The sequence below is a fragment of the Tachypleus tridentatus genome, chromosome 5 (assembly GCF_004210375.1).
Source record: "Tachypleus tridentatus isolate NWPU-2018 chromosome 5, ASM421037v1, whole genome shotgun sequence".
Lineage (NCBI taxonomy): Eukaryota > Metazoa > Arthropoda > Merostomata > Xiphosura > Limulidae > Tachypleus > Tachypleus tridentatus.
In genome coordinates this window covers 33,531,006-33,548,854 of record NC_134829.1, presented here as the reverse complement: position 1 = coordinate 33,548,854, position 17,849 = coordinate 33,531,006, and the positions used below count along the sequence as shown (strand labels likewise).

The 17,849-nt window shown below is 37.0% G+C and overlaps 1 protein-coding gene and 1 long non-coding RNA gene across 2 annotated transcripts in view; one reads left to right on the top strand and one right to left on the bottom strand.

Moving 5' to 3' along the window:
- Nucleotides 1-13,693, bottom strand: part of LOC143250882 (CD109 antigen-like) — a 67,739-nt gene extending 54,046 nt beyond the window's left edge. Inside the window, 1 exon segment of the mRNA XM_076502035.1 lies at nt 13,389-13,693. The gene's annotated coding sequence lies outside the window, so the exon portion shown is untranslated.
- Nucleotides 1-17,849, top strand: part of LOC143250883 (uncharacterized) — a 38,249-nt gene that overhangs the window by 4,042 nt on the left and 16,358 nt on the right. The gene's annotated exons all lie outside the window — the stretch shown is intronic.

Genomic DNA, 17,849 nt, shown 5'->3' with positions numbered 1-17,849 from the left:
GCTAAATTTTGTAAAGCAATGCAAACACTGAAAACAAACTCAACCGAAAAGCAAGGACTCAAACATGCGACTAAATACAATAGAATTAAGAGCGGATAATTTTTCCACAACACATTACAGACAACTCAAACATGTTAAAGGATAAGTTCATACCAAGATTCATACTGCATACAGAGAGTTTAGACTATGTAGATCAAATTAAAGTAATATATAGACTGCTACCGTTCATAAACGGTATAAAAACAGACCAATTTGGGAGTTTTGAGCGTTAAGCAATAGTTTAATCTTTAGTTATTATTCCAAAGGAAGCGTTTCGGAATTACCGATCGTTTCCGTCAAAGCAGGAGTGCGCATGACTAGTAAACTACTGTGAAGTTTACTACTTCCACTATCACGCACTGACCCATAAACTGCTAGAACCACCCATTATTTCAACAGAAATTGCGGGTTCCGGGAGAAACTTTCGTCCATGTGGTGACGTCATTTTCAGATGTACGTAAGTTACACATTCTAATATCTAGAAATCGAACATTTAGTAGCATTTCCAAGAACACTTAAGACAAGTATACAGGGTGGCCCGTAAGTCCCTACCCATCCATATGTTATATTCACTTACGCATGTATTAGATTTTTTTTTCAGAGAAATATGGCCGATGTAAGCCCATGTTGAGCAAAATATCTCACAGAACATGGTGTTGCATAATATTATGCAGCAAGAATGAGGGAAAGCACACAGATACACTGGATACATAAGATATATGGATGGGTAGGGACTTACGGGCCACCCTGTACGTATCGAATTCCACCCTCCAATGTGGGCTTATACTTCCAATGACGATGGAACAGACCAAATGTCCTACATCGAAACTATTCGCCTAGAGACAACGCATCATTGAAGTAGGATGTGTAGAAGGATGTTATTAATCGCTAGGTTTACCTGTGACAAGTCACTTTCTTAGAATAATAATAATACATTTCAGTCACGAAATAAAAAAAAAAATACTAGAATGAGAAACGTTATGATAAAGTTGTGTAATCGTTTTTTTGCGTTATTATCTATACAAAAGCTTCATATAATCCGAAATTTCAAAATCTCCAAATTATAAATGCTCAATATAACTAGCATTTATTACACTTCCATCTTGATACGCCCTCAAAGCTTCTCGCAAATTAGCGACTGTAGTTAACCGATGCTGCCACTTAGTGACGCTACTGTGGCTATGTTTACGTTCTCTCTCGCCAACACACGTCAAGGTGCCAGTTCTGTCCTGTAATATACATTGTACTCACTTCTGTGTAAATATTTTTACATCCTGAAGTTGACCTCTAATTCTTGTATGAAATTAATGTTTTTAAATAGATTAAAGGTTTTGCTAGAACATTTATTGTTAAAAGTGCCAATGCTATATATAGATGTAGAAGTACCGCTCTTTAGAACATTAATAAGGTGTCAACAGTTATCCTGTAGAATATCACAAAAAGTAAATAACTATAATCTCGCCTATCTGTAACATGTGGTTTTGAAATATTAAAACTACTAACCTGCTAAAAATACGAATGAGTAGGAGATTCTGGAATGTGCGTTTTAATCGATTAGTAACTCGTGGTGTGTCAATGCACATGGTTTCAATGCAAGCATATAGACTGATATTTGCAACCGTATTTACTTTCTATCACAAGTAAAATATTTCGTTTCGAGACATCTGGGTATAAAAACTACATTTGTTGCTCGCGAGATATTCTGGAGTAATTCTATGTTTTCACTACTACGTGCACGAATTTAATGTAGTTTCAAGCCTAAATATATTTAATATCAAGTCTAGTTCTATTGACTTGATAGAATAAGTCAATTTATTCTCTCTGCTACGTTTTCTTAACCTAACAGTTATTGGATAGCTGCAGAAATCCACACACGAGTACACGAATACTGAAAAGTTTTTGCTTTGAGTAGATTCAAAACAACTTTGGCAGATCCAATTATTACTTAACTAGATAATATATTAATAAATTGGACTATAATTCAACCGTAGGGGCGTTATAATAAACGATCAATCCCACCATTATGAGTAGCGTAAGAGTTGGCTGTGGGGGTGATGACTAACTGCCTTCACTTCAGTCTTACACTGCTAAACTGGGGACAGTCAGCGCAGGTAGGCCTCGTATAGTTCTGCCCGAAAGTCAAAACAGACGTATCCAAAAGTCGTATTATCATGGGTCTCATCACTGAAGTTTTATTTTATATATGATCACACATAGCACGCACTTCGTCGTAGCTGGCCTGTATTTCATTCATTGATTCTCTCTCTTTGTGTGTGTGAACTAGGTAATTGTACGTATTGCCAAAATTTATATTGTTAAGGGTGAAATGTTATCTAAATTCAGTTGCACAAGGTACAAAATCATGAAAGTGATTCGTGGTTTAAAACTGTCTTGTATCGTATTTTATGGTGAATTTAGATAAGAGAGGAAGTTTGTTCTTCCTCTGTGGTTTTCTGTTTAAAGATACAGTATACGAATATATATAATGAAATACACAATCAGCACGTCCCTCGCTGGTACAGCGGTAAGTCTACGGAGTTACAACGCTAAAATCAGACGTTTGATTCCCCTCAGTGGACTTAGCAGATAGCCCGATGTGGCTTTGCTATAAGAAAACACACACAATTAGCACAGTAACCTACACTTTCTACCATTCAAGCACTGACCTACCCAGTCGTAGTGAATGGAAAGTCCGTTTTTTGTTAGCGATAATTGGACGAGTACACTCTAGCATTTTAACTTATTAGGTTATGTACCTGTTCAACGCACAGAAGACGTTGGGGGTGGAGTTAAAACAGCCTCTTTCACTTCCAAGGATGTAGGTGGTGCAAGGGTTCGTTACTTAAAGCGGACACACCAACTTGCGAAATAAAAGCTTTGAGTTTAAACTGAGATCCTACGTTCTAGAAGTACTATTTTTTGGTGTTATTTACCATTCTATAAGCACAGAATAAAATAATCAGACGTTCCAAGTATCAACTTTCAGCGATGTTCTAAGAGTTGTTAGGACAAACAGTTGCCCCAGTTTTATGAACTCTCAACTATTGTATAATGTTGGCCAGCTCACTTAACTGTATTTCTCCATACTACCGGGAGTGCACAAAAATTTACTAACCTCCAAGGGTTCAAACTGGTTTTTCGAGTATGCTTCCGCGAATGTAATGTGCTTGTTGTGTCATCCACAAAGATTGTTCAAGGTCAACGTTTTGTGATACTAGTTTTAAATAAAGATAGCACGTGGTTCACCGGATTGTTCCGGTTTATAGACAAGACTATTATATATTTTAATCTTGTTTGGAGCAAACTAACGTAGAGCCAAGAACTGCATAATTTTTAGGCTAATTATTTTATACATGCTTCGCGTAAATGCTGTTTACACTTTTATCTATTGCTGTTTTTTTTTATACACAGATGAGTGTAATACAGTGTACACTTTTCTTGAAAATGAAAAATAAAACGTTTATAACTACCACATCTTTATCCTTTCAACCAGAGTTTTAAGTATATGTGGTCTGGGATACCTCTACATTAGTGTGCGTGTGTGCGACTTGTTTTAAAATATTCAAAACGAGTCAAATGCATGTTCAATATTTTTCACAGTATATCAGTTGTATTTAAAATTATTATTATTTATTTTATTGCCACAAATCCACAGACTCATTCATATACTTAATAATACAACAACTGATAACACGAATTATTTTCTCTACGCTTTCTCACTGTACAATCTGCGATAAATTCCCTTACGTTACTCTATATGTTATCACACCAGTATTTCAGCTTCAAACAACAACTGTCTCCTTTCTGTCAGTCTACACTGGCGAATTCAATTATTTTAAAACACTCTTTCACAAGACATTCTCCTTATTGGCTAACAACTCTCACGCCGGCTAATTTCTTTTTTTTTTTTTTTTTTTTACCGAACTTTCACTTTACCTTTGCTCTATTTCACTTGTTTGATCGCCTAAAATTTCTTGATCGAGGCCTCAAACTTTTTTAAACTACGCGAGAAACGATATAACAATACTCACTTAAGATAACAAGAAAAACAACAGAAGATTCGTGTAACTTGGCGTCAACAATATAACTGATAACACACACATCATACGATACTTGCGAGTTACGCAACAAAATCTGTCGTAACTATAGCTTTTAAAATAATTGCTTTTAACACCCTTGTGATAACATGTTAAATACGTATTTACTTAAGACCAGGGAAAGATGATTCGAAAGATGTTCAGTAAATAAAAGACGGTACTTCCAATCGTGAGTATCTGCCTTTCTCAGATTACTTAAAAGAAAGGTCACATTTGGGGACTGTAATAAGGCATGGTGGGATGGGCTGAGCAGTGGATTCTGCAATGTTATCCAAGGACAGACCCAATTCATCCAATTGCACCTCGATGCTAAAGCCAAAAGGAGCAATGGCAGATCGTCTATTCTGAAAAAGTATGGCCCATTGAGAAAGGAAAACACATCCCCAGGTGGGATGCTTTGGTGAGGAACAAAGTTTCAAAGAATATAGCAAAGACAGTTGCAAACGGCAAAGATGCAGAGAAGGTTCATGAGATTCTACATTTAAGCTTTGAACTGGGGGAGGTGCAGAAAGCTTCAGTGCAGAGTCAAAATCCTTGATGATGAATGGGGTCCAGCATCTTTAAGGCTGAGGGTCTGGCAGAGTCATGGACCATTGATCCATAGTCGAGTTTTGATCGAATAAGAGCACGATATATCTTTAATACAGAACATCATCCGCTCCCCAACTGGCGGTAGAGAGGACACGGAGGATGTTCAGTACTCTTGTGCATTTGACCTGTAGCTGCTTTAAGCGTGGTATAAAGGTCACCTTACGGTCAAAGATAAGCCCCAAGAACTTGGTCTCAAGGACCACTGGCAGCTAAACTCTCTGATACGGAGTTCAGGATCAAGGTGAATACCCCGTTGGCAGCAAAAGTGCATGCAAACAGTTTTAGAGAGAAAAATTAAAGCCGTTCGCCGTAGTCCACTTCAATACACGATTGAGGGCAGTTTGTAGTTGCTGCCCAACATCTCATATTTGACGACTGACACGAGATGTGAAAGTCGTCGACATAGAGCCCGTTTGCTACAGTGAGTTGTTCAATGATGGCATTTATCTTTATACTGAAAAGTGTGACACTCAAAACAGCCCTGAGGGACCCCAAGTTCCTGTACAAAAGAACGGGAAAGTGTCGAACCTACAAACTTGGAATCTCCTGTCCATTAATTTTTTTTTTAAATAAACATGGGTAAATGGCCACGTAACCCATATATATATATATATATATATATGGAGGTCTCGCAAAATGCCATACCTCCATGTTGCTTCATAAGCCTTCTCAATGTCAAAGAATATTGACACAAGATGTTGGCATTTGAGAAAGGCTTCTCTGATTGATGTTTCAAGTTGAATTAGGTGGTCTGTGGTGGAGTGCTGTCGTCGGAACCCACACTGGGTGGGCGAGAGGAGGTTGTTTGATTTGAGGAACCAAAGAAGATGAGCATTAACCATCCTCTCTCAGGTCTTACAGAGACAGCTCATCAAAGCAATTGGACGGTAGTTTGAAGGAATCTTGGGATCTTTCCCAGGGTTAGAGAAAGATAAGATAAATAGCCTGGCGCCAGGCATCAGGAAAAACATTCTCCTGCCAGATCTGGTTAAAAACAATTAGAAGAATACCAAAAGAAGCAGGAGAGAGATAGTGCAGCATGTCATAGTGTACATCATCAGGTCCAACAGATGTACTGCCAGACCAATGAAGGGTCATTTTCAGTTCCACCTGTATAAAGGGACAATTACAGTCAAAGAGACAGTCATTTCGAAAGGAAAGAGGCGAACGTTCTGCCCAGGTCTTGATGGCCAAGAAGGTGGAGGAACAAGCAGAAGTGCTAAATACCTGGCAAAAGCTTTCACCTAGAGTATCAGCGATGTTCCGGACATCAGCTACCTCTTGGCCACCACAGAGCAAGATGGAGAGGGGGACAGAATTGTAGTGCCCATTGACCTTTCGAATCCTGTCCCATATGACCTTGGAACTGGTGGTAGAAGATCTGTCTGCACTCCCACTGTAGTTGTGGAACGAAGTGCAGCAGCACATGTCCGAGATGGAGTGGCAGACAGCAATTTCTGAGCCTCAGGATAACTAATGTTATGAGTCCTTTTCAAACGCTGCACCTCTTTTTCCTCCAACAATTTTGGGCAAAAACGAAAGTAGGAAGGGTGGGAACCATTTCAGTTGACACAATGTGGGACCGTGTGACACTCATATGTATCGTGGTCCTTGCCACCACAACGAGCACATGTTAGGGAACCACGACAGGACGTCTTTGAGTGACCAAACCTTTGACATTGGAAACATCGAAGAAGGTTTGGAATGTACGGCCATACCATGCAAATTAGATAACCTGCCTTGAGGGCGGCAGGTGCACGTGGTGATGTAAATGTCAAAACGAGGATATCTGTCGGCAGTGTAACTCCATCTTCGCGAGTGGAGATGCACCTCACTATAGAAACTCCTTGAGTGGAGAGACCAGCAAGAATCTCCGAATCTGGGACGTTCTTCAAATCTCTCTCAACAATAACACCTCGTGAAAAATTCAAGGTACCATAGGGGTATCCTCAATAGGTATATCCCCAATTGTCTTTGAATTCAAGGGGAGTTCACTATGTTGGGAAGTGGATGTTTCAACCAATATGTCTCCAGATCGAAGCTACTTTACTGACTTTGGAAAGCCGGCAAGACCCTCTAGTCCCTTCTGAATAAAAATGGGGACATTTACCTTAAAGGTTTTTCTGAAAGAGAATGTAATATAAGAAAATGAGGTACATGTGTTACAGATGTTGAAGATTGCTGCTCAGAGTCTTCAAGACGTGGTCGTTTACCTATTGACTGTTTTTCACCATTTTATTTAAATTTTTTGAAGGAGGATTCATAGGAAAGAAGGAAAATTTCGGTACCCACTGACTCCACCCACCATGGAGCCCTACGAGGGGACGCACTACAATGTCATGCTAGGACATTGCAGTAACGCCAGGGTTTTGCGAGCACTATATCCAAACACCAGCGTCAGACAATGTCCACAACACCCGTTGAGAACTTCCAACACTGGTAATTGGTTGACTCTATCCCAAGAGAACCAGCCGACTGACCCAAGGGGGGCCACCCAAAGGCCGCCCGTCTACAAGAATTCAAGGCCAAAGTGGTGTGTTAGGGTTGGACCACTCAACCACCAGGATCCTCTCTCCCCTTCACGGGTCGCCACGCACGGTAAACACGTGGGTGGATGTTTAGATCCCAGAGAAGGTAAACTGAAAGAACAGAACCTTCCCTGGAAGGTCCCCTCACCATGTACAGGAATCCACACAGAGAGGGGTGGAGATGGAATATCAATAATTATCATGGTTAGTACCCTATATGATCAAATATAAAACACGTATTGAATTTCTTAATTGGAAGAATATGGTTCGTTTCGCCTATTCTAGGTGATAAAGACATTATAGTCATTGGAAACTAAATGTGTCTTGATCACTGAAGTAAGTATGGATAAATACAACACGTGCTTCCGCAGTCTCCCCGAAAGTGATGTTTCAAGCGTAAATAAATATTTTTCTTGTTTTGAACTTCATGTGTTATGCTGTGTTATAGAGTACAGACTGCACAATTTTTCTCGCGATTCATGGTATGCGCACGTTTTACGGAGATCACAGTACCAACTGTAACGTTAAATATCCCTTAGATGATATTTCAGTCTACTGACTGACAGGCAACACTACTGTATGGTGGTGCAATTGATTAATACAAGTGACCCCTCCGAGCAGCTTTTAGCCCTATTTCGGGGAATTATCTCAGTCCTGCTACATGGTAATTCCTGGTAATCAATATTAAAACTTTACTTGCTTGTACGTAGGGCGATTTTAATACCGAAACGAACACGGATACTTAGAAAAGCCTCTGGATTAAAGTCGAATCATCACACTAAATATGTATTACACATACTTGTCTATCTGAATACGAATACAGTGCTAGTAAAAAGCACACAGTGTCAAAAATTAATTAAGCAAAAATAATACAGAATAAACAATTTGTGCCAACCACGAGTGATAAAACCTGGTTTGTTTGTTTTTTACGTTATACAGCTTCCGGTAGGGGACGCGTGCTGTAATGCTTATTTGAACTCTCAGAACCCGTTCGGAGAGTTCTGTAGGTAGATACACAAAGTTCCGGACTAATGACAATTTAGCTAATTAAGCCTATGATATCTTTGATTGTTGTTTGATAAATGAACATGGGTACAAGAAATTTTTATATCTACTTTGTAAACAAGCGACCTCGGATCGAACCAACTTGTACCAATGTTGTCTTCGGTCCCAGTATGCCCCTCTATCTCAGAGTTTCTCACCCGATTTCAATTAGTCTGGTGGACAATGGCCAATTTGACATTAAAACGGTGAAGATCTTGTATTTTCCCGATTAGAGACACAAGTATCTTCTTAAAATTTGTCAGTCGCACAACGTACCGGAAGTGAAACATTTGCTACAGCCACGCCCCCCTCCAGCTAGGGTAAGTATTGTGCATACTTAAATGAATGTACTTAATCAAATTATAACAAAAAAATGCCTATTCTCTCGAGGACGACATCCATAGATCCTCTCCCAAAAGAAAAAATTGTTAAAACCTAAAATGGTGACAGAAATAAACTCTAGTATGGGTCTTACCACCAAATAGAAACAAGTTGTACTTTTATTTATGGTTGATCATAAAGCACATTCTCCTGCAATGGCAGTCAATGTTGAACTATTTTTACCAAACAGAAGACCAGAAGCTACCTTTCTTCTAACCAAACTAGGATTTAAATAAATATCAGTCAAAATATAAAATATTTTAAACGTCTTTACCATCGTCGTTTAGTTTTTTTTTATTAATAAGAAATATAAGAAGCTTGTTTTCTTTAAATCTGCGCTAATGAAAGCAAAAACCTAATAAATTTGGAATACACAAAATGCCTTCAGTAGTCTTAACACTAGCATGGTCAATAAAGTGGTAGAAATCTTCCGATTTCACGTTACAGTAATTTATTTTAACGATAAAATCAAGCACAAATGTACGATAATGAAACATCGTTAGAGTAAGTGATTTGATAAAAGAATTTGACAATATCAACATTATGCTACAAATAAACGAATTTAAAAAAAGTCTCGGGATTTGCTTCGTAGTGGATACAGTGTCGCGTCGAAAAATAAAAACCAATGCTACATTATTTTCTACAAATATTGGAACATCGAGATAAAGCACAGACTTAGACCATAAAGTAAATATTTTACAAGTTTTTGCGTTTAACTGGTTTTCGAAACACGTCTAGACAATCTCTAAAACTGACTAAATGGAGCAAACGCACATTTCGTAGATTTATTCTGGCAAAATGAGATAGAAAATTGTTTCATCCGTCAATCTTTACATCTTATTACTGTCTGATCTTCACTAACTATACTGGTATTTAACCTCAATACGTCGGTAATTAAATAACTGAAAGATAAATCATGTAACAGAGTAAACCAATGTCCAGGATGGTACGTAATCAGCGTACGCATACAAGTTTCGTATCGTCTTACTCATTTTAGTAAGAACAAGTTTCTAAAATTGTTATTCTCTCTTCTTACATGATAGCTATTAGGATTGTACATTTAAAGATTTTATTGTTGTAATATTAAAAAAGATGGTATACCCATACGTTTCACTCACTTCCCTATGACGTGTTGAACTACATCATACTAAGAGCCTGTTTTTCAAGTTTGGGGAACATCTTGTTGAGAGATACCATGTACATAAAATTAGTTTCCTGTAGTCAGTTTTCGTTAACACGAACACTTACTTCATGCATAGCTGAGAATCTAGCCATTTAAGTTGCATACAGCTAGATAAACACATTCGTTATAGAAATGTATTAAGGTTAAGTTTTTACTGGCTTATGACTCTTGCATCTCTTACATTCGTACGAATATATTATCACAGCAGCTTGCCCAAGCAATGAACGCAACGGACTTTTTGTGATGGTAAGTTGAACAGAACTCTACAAAATGTTTATGTAATCACCCTTAACCTTTATTTTCTGTCATAACCTGTACAAGTTGAACAATAACACATTCGCATTATGCATAAGTCACATTTCTGCGACGACACAGTTCCATAAAAAAAATACGTAACAAAATTCAAACGAATTTAATACATTAATGTGTGTTGATTATGAATACCGTAACAATGGACCAACCACACTTGCGGAGCTCTTAAGGTACAACTGCCAACATGTGTTCTAAACTGATGACAATTTAATTCTTGCTAAAACAATACGAGAACAATGTTTCATCACTACAAAAGATGCGCTACAACACCATGAAAGTTCTGCGAAAACGTGAAACAAATATTCTGTTAAATAAAGGATTGATTATTAACACGCATATGGGCCGACGCCAAATATATAAAAAAAAAAACTGGTAATTAAAATTTACCATGTTCACAGCGAAATATAATTACTTCAAGTGAATACATCAGGCACCTCATTTAACATCAGGTCAAGTGACAAATCAAGCTAGTTTAAATAAAAGCATTAAAACTGTCTACGTGTTAAGCATTTCACCAGAGTAACAAATAGACTGTCACAAAGAATCATTTCGCAAGTTCCTATCTACTTTACAAAAATCATTCTGATTGAATGGTAATCTTAATTCGAGATAGATATTTCAGAGAAAGAAACGTGTAATTCCTATTATACGAGTATTTTTTTCACAATTATAAAACTCTTTCGCAGACAATGCACTATAAGTGGCTAGTTTAAAAGGAGTTTTGTATTGCGTGAGTATCGACAGTAAACCTTAAATAAAGGTTAACGATATTCCAGCATGTGATCAGCCCTTTAGTTCATTGTTAAGATATGATCAAGTACAAGAAACCTTCCAACTTATTACTTCACCGCTTGTATCAAACATACAATATTGTTTTTATAACAAAGCCAATACTCGAACAAAATGACACCGTTTATATACGTGAACGAGCTTCTGGTTCACAGCTACGAGAAGGTTCCATCAGCAACCTTTTCGAGATACGAGATACGCCTCCGTAGTCAGAATGTTCAGACGCAGTGGACCGTACAACGTTCTTTAACTTTAGGACTACGGACATGTGGGAAATCTCACGAGACACTGGACGATCCAATTTTCTCCTCGAGCAAGTAAGGATTCGTCATTATTTTGATGAATGTCAAAATCTTATCCTTCCTTGCTCTAAATGTGTACAATCCCAATACACACTCTGTTAGACAAATCTCGACTACGGGTCATGTGAAAATGTAGGTGAACAGACATAACCTTCCCACACTGGTTAATAATTTAACCAGTTATTCAAACATGTCTGTACAAGGAAGGTAAAACTAATTTATGTCATATATAGCCCAATATTTAAGTCATATTGTCGTGTTACCCAAATCTGGCTTAAAACTATTATAATAGCGGACCTCCTCACGTAAACGAATGACCCGAAAGAAGTATTTCGATAGAAGCAATGTTTTTCTGTTCCCTGACAGAAACAAAAACGTTGCTTCACGCTTCCTTGAAGATGACTACAGTTATAATCACATGAAGTCGTGAGAGAAGTCTTCCAGAATCAGAGGTTCCCTCAACTCTGGATCATAAATAGCCGTGATGGGTCATAGAATACAACACCGCAAACCAAAACACTTTAAATAAAGTCTATAGGCGAAACACATTTAAATGTTTCTGAACGGGCGAAACATTTAAACTGCTTTATTAAAATTATTATAACAATACATTCTCAGGTGGACATGGGCCCTACAAAAAAAACGATAAAATAAATGCTTAACTACCCGGGTGGATCATGAGGTAAGAAAATTTTGAAGAGCATTGCTATCTTGCAGGCATTCAAGTTCAGTCAAACTGAGAACAGAGAAAAAAAAAAATAGTAACGTACCAACGCGTTGCAATACGATTCTAATTTACAAAAAATAAAAATCCTAAGATTCCAAATTCGAACAAATTTGTTTTCAAAGAATTTGAATATTCAAGACTGGATTATGCATCAGCCAGTGGTATACGAAACTTATTTCGCGAGTTCGAAGATAAAAGTTCCTTATCACTCCTGAATATACCTCTGAGAGATATGCAAATAAAGTTAGATACTAAACAAATAATGATTCATTTATGTAAGCAAAGGCTCCACTATGGCCGAGAAAGCAACTGTAAACAGTGAAGAAAAAAACCTTTGGTATATTACAAATTCGCCTCTAAATATACTGTTGGTTAGCAGAACCGTGAGAAAATAAAATGTAGCTACAAGTGAAAGCAAAAGAATATATACACTTATAATAACCACAATATCTTTCATAGATATGACCGTCTGTTACAACCGCCTTCAAACTCACACAAGAAAAATAGGTAGCAGTGTCTCGCAGAAAAGTCAAGATTCTCAACGATTCCTGCAAAATATTTTCAAGAACTTTACGACTGCAATTAAATCAACGTCCAAATCTTCCTCAATGTTAGTGTAAATTACAACTATGCACTGGAAGAACAAGCCAGTCCGTATGAATATTTTAAGTGTTTTATTTTAAATGTATATAGCTGGACGATTCACAAAATGGCATCACATCGAAGTAGGTATTAGACACCTAAAAATATCGAGAAACTTATTTTCTAGCAACATCGCCACAAAAGTAGGAAATTCCCATGCGCACACATCGATCGTGGGTATCAAGAAATAAAAAACACTTTATCAGAAAGTTTACATGCTAAGGCTTCCTGTCATCATATTTTGTAAAGTTTACAAATGATTGATAAAAAGCTACTGATAGTGTTAGGGCAACAATTTATTACTACAGATTTTACCGTTTTCGTATTTTATAAAATTCATACGTGTCGTTTGTTTTGTTTCTTTACGCATCAGTTATCTTGGAGGTAGGGGTGGAAAGTAGTTTCGACTTTGACATGAAGAAAAAAGCGCCACTCGAATTTAAGTAATTTAATAATTTTCTCAATAATTTCGTCACATTATATAGATATATTGTGTAGACGTAATAGCATACAGAAATTAACTCAATCTACTTTCTAAGTTCTATTAATAGTACTTCTAGAGTTCTATTTTTAAGTTTGAGAAAAACTGTTAAGAATGTTTCCCTTCAGCGTATTACATACATTTATATTATTACCAATAATAATAAAACACTGTTCCAGCACATACTATTACCTTTATGAATTCACCGATAACAACAAAACAGTAAGTGTTTCAACCATTCATTCGAAAACAAAATTATTATATGTACCTACCCTGTCCAACACGCGAACACGAGTTTCTTTCTTACCACACTCGAAAACTAGTACAAGCAACAGGTATAATAAACATACCTAATATGCTTCCTTTCCCGGTATGGAAACCAGTGCGTGTCTCCCTCTGGCGTCAAGAGTAATCAATCCAGACAAAAGTATTGTATTCACACAATTATTTATCTACAAACAAATGCTCGTATGCAACACAGAAGTCACAGTTTTTAACTATATATAGTTAAAAACTTTTCAACGATTCACTAAAATTGTGTAACTGTTATTTAAAGTACTGTCGTGTGACCTTCTCTGATGACAACTAGCTGACGCACTAAAAGTTTAAAATTTGATTGGATGAAACGAAATAGTTTCTTGACTAGAGGGCGCCCAAATATAAGGTAATAAACGGTTGAAAGTTTGAGTTTGGGGTGAACTAAAAATATAACTCAATTCCACTTATCTGAACCATTTACACATTTCTAATGTTTTTGATGTTAACTTTCGATGCTTATTGTAAACTTGTAGAGTACATTGTACTCAAAAGACGAAAGACCTGATAATAAAACGCTTATAAAACTGTTTTTTGTATGTTGTTGTTTTTTTTATTTCGAGCAACGCTATACGAGGGCTATTTGCGCTAGCCGTCCCTAATTTTGCAGTGGGAAGAAAGCTAGTCATCATCACCCACCGCCAACTCTTGGGCTACTTTTCTACCAACGAATAGTGGGACTGAGATTACGAGTCGAACGCCTTAACTCACTTGGCCATGCCAAGCCTTATAAAACTGTCTGTGGTTGATCATTTTCACGCATCTAGTAAACTCTTGAACTGGTAAAGTCAGTAAACGTGTGTGTTCTTTCGTTATAGTCGAATGTTTATTTTAGACTAAGAGAAGCATTATTAATGACTATATACGAGCGAAGTTGGAAGTTTGCTTTTAAAGATCTTTGGTATAAAAATTTAAAAAGAAAGAAAGATAGAGAAGGAACGAATGCGCATGGCGAAAAAGCGAATAGCCTGTAACTCTCTTCGTTTGAGCGCATCTATGCTCCAATCATTAAACAGATCGACGAGGACGCCGGTTTATTTTTTGTTGTTACGCGCATTGTCGATAAGCGCGTGAGCTGGACCACTGAATACCAGTAGCTTTTAACCAGTAACACAACCACACCTTAATTTAAGGTGGAACTTCTGGCACTGTAGAGCGATGACGGTGTTCCACATATAGAGCTCCAAGGCTATTAAGTTAACATATATATATAGACTTATACAGTTTTCTTTTAATATTAACATTTTATGAAAAGTTCCTCTCACAGTAAACTCTGAAGGTTTATAATGCTAAAATTCGGTTTTCATTACCTGTTGTGGGCATAGTGCAGGTAGCCCATTTTATAGCTTTGTGCTTTTAACACCAAATAAATAGATCTTATCAGAAGAGAAAAAAAAAGACCTGATTAACAGTAAATTAATTTCTAATTTACACAAATATAAAGAAAACGTAATTATTTTTACAGATTGACTGAAAAAAGGTATATACTAATGAAGAAAATGTTTAGTCATTGCTAAGTGAGATTCAAACCAAAAACTATAAAACTACGTCAGCGTAATGAACATACCTGACATTCAATTAATATAAAAAAAACAACTTTAAAATTATAAATATCAAGCCTGAACCGGAATTTCTAGAAAAGACACATTACCATTTTCACAGCTAATATTCTCTCTTAATAACTCAGAATCTTCGTAAGAATTAAAGTTGTTCTAATTCGAACTTTGTTGCTTATATTTACCTATGTTTATTTCTGCTGTAATTATATATGTTGGGGTTCCAGTGGATTACTGATAATGGACTCCACCTTATTTATTCCCAAATGTTTAATAAATGTATTGAGTCCTTACAGATCGTATTTTGATTTACAAGAAAATCAGAGAATTTTGACAGTAAATAATATTTCAATGTTTCACACTATCGGTACAGAACTTTTGGTATAAAAAGTTTAACTAGAAAAGTATAATCTGTAGTCAGTGTGACAGAACATCAGTATAAGACTACTGACAATTTTATCAAATTAATCTGTAGTTAGTGTGACAGAACATCAATATAAGACAACCGATAATTTTATCAAATTATTCTTAAAATCAAAAGTACAACTTTAAACTTTTAAGTGATTGGCACACAAGATATAAAACATTAATAGCTTATAATGTTTAGAGTCGGAGAACGCTGTTAACGAACGTTTCGAATATTTTAAACGGCACACACATTTTTTAAAAAAGTGACTGACACCGAGAATGAAATTTTTCTGATAGTCAAAACCAGTTTTTAAAAAAGATGACGCCTGGCGTGAAATTTCACTGGCATTCAGAACTAGTTATTTATTGGAATTTAAAGGTTACGCTTTTTTTTTTCTAGAATTCTGTATGTATGCCATGTGTTTCTTGGCATTTTAAACTGAATAATTCATGAAAAAGTACCGTTGAATTGCACAATACTTGATAATTCATACTTCCTTATACACGATGAAGCCACCTCCTGTAATTCTATACATTCTGGCCCAGCATGGTCAGGTGGGTTAAGGCGTTCGATTCGTAATCTGAGGGTCGTGGGTTCCAATCCCCGTCGCACCAAATATGCTCGCTCTTTCAGCCGTGGGGACGTTATAAAGTGACGATCAATTCCACTATTCGTTGGTAAAAGAGTAGCCCAAGAGTTGGCGGTGGGTGGTGATGACTAGCAGCCTTCCCTCTAGTCTTACACTGCTAAATTAGGGACAGCTAGCGCAGATAGCCCTCGTGTAGCTTTGGACGAAATTAAAAAAAACAACAAAAAAAACAATCTTTACATCCTGTGAAACCAGATCTTGTACTTCTCTTCACAATATGAAGCCACGTTCTGTACTTCTTTACGCCTTGTGAGGTCAGATCCTGTAATTCTCTACACACTATGAGGTCAGATACTGTACCTCTTTAAACCTTATGAAGCCAACTTCTGTACTACTCAACACATTATGAGGCCAGGTCTCGTACTTCTTTAACCTTTATGAAACCAGATCCTGAACTTCTTTGCATACTATGAGGCCAGGTCTCGTACTTCTCTTCACATTATGAAGCCTCGTTCTGTACTTCTTTATACCTTATGAGGTCAGATCCTGAACTTCTTTGCATACTATGAGGCCAGGTGTCGTACTTCTTTAACCTTTATGAGGTCAGATCCTGTACTTCTCTGCACCCTAGGAAGTCAGATACTGAACTTCTTTAAACCTTATAAAGCCAGATCCTGTACTTCTTTACATACTATAAAGCCAGGTTCTGTATTTCTTCACACAACATAAAGCCAGATAATGTACTACTTTAAACCATATAAAGCCAGGTCCTGTACTTACTTACAAACTATGACGTCAGGTCCTGTACTTATTTACAAACTATGACGTCAGGTCCCGTGCTTCTTTACACATTATGACGCCAAGTTCTGTACTTCTTTACACACTATGACGCCAGATCCTGTGCTTCTTTACACATTATGACGCCAGGTCTTGTACTTCTTTACACACTATAACGTCAGGTCCTGTGCTTCTTTATAAATTATGACGCCAGGTCATGTGCTTCTTTGCACACTATGACGCCAAGTCCTGTACTTATTTACACACTATGACGTCAGGTCCTGTGCTTCTTTACACACTGACGCCAGGTCATGTGCTTCTTTGCACACTATAACGCCAGGAATTGTACTTCTTTACAAACTATGACGCCGGGTCCTGTACTTATTTACAAATTATGACTCCAGGTCCTGTGCTTCTTTACACACTTTAACGCCAAGTCTTGTATTTCTTTATACACTGTGACGCCAGGTCCTGTACTTCTTTATATATTACTAACAGAGTATCCGGCGTTGCTCAGATGAAAATGGCTTAAATTGATTTGGTTCTTCATCTATATGCTAAGTTATTCATCTACTGTAAAGGTTCTTTGTGTACAATATTTTTGTCTTGTTGTCAGGAGCAAAGAAGAAGACTTTTTTTTCCATCTCTAACTCTAGAGTAGCCAACATAAAACTAACCAAGAGAAAATCAGGTCGATTCTACTCCAAGTCCTACGCATTCTTCAGTTTGGTAGTGCTAAGTGTAGTTGCATTACGTCTAAATAATAATGGTAACTTGGAATGAATGGCAAGTGTCTGTCGTAAAAAAACACTGCTTAAATAATTATGAAAGAATAAATAAAGATGTCACTTCTTACAAAATATTCAAACATTTTGACGAACACTCTGCTTTTTTAAATATATGATATTGATTTGCTTGACTGATATAAGATCTTACTTCAAAATTAGTAATAATGTGGTTCACAAAAAGCAGTGTAACATTAATGCGGTAATAATCTTTGATGGATGAGACAGGACAGCTGGCTCTGTATCATTACTATCCACATGAGATTCTCGTACGAATAGGCTCAAAAACTGTTGTTCTCTCT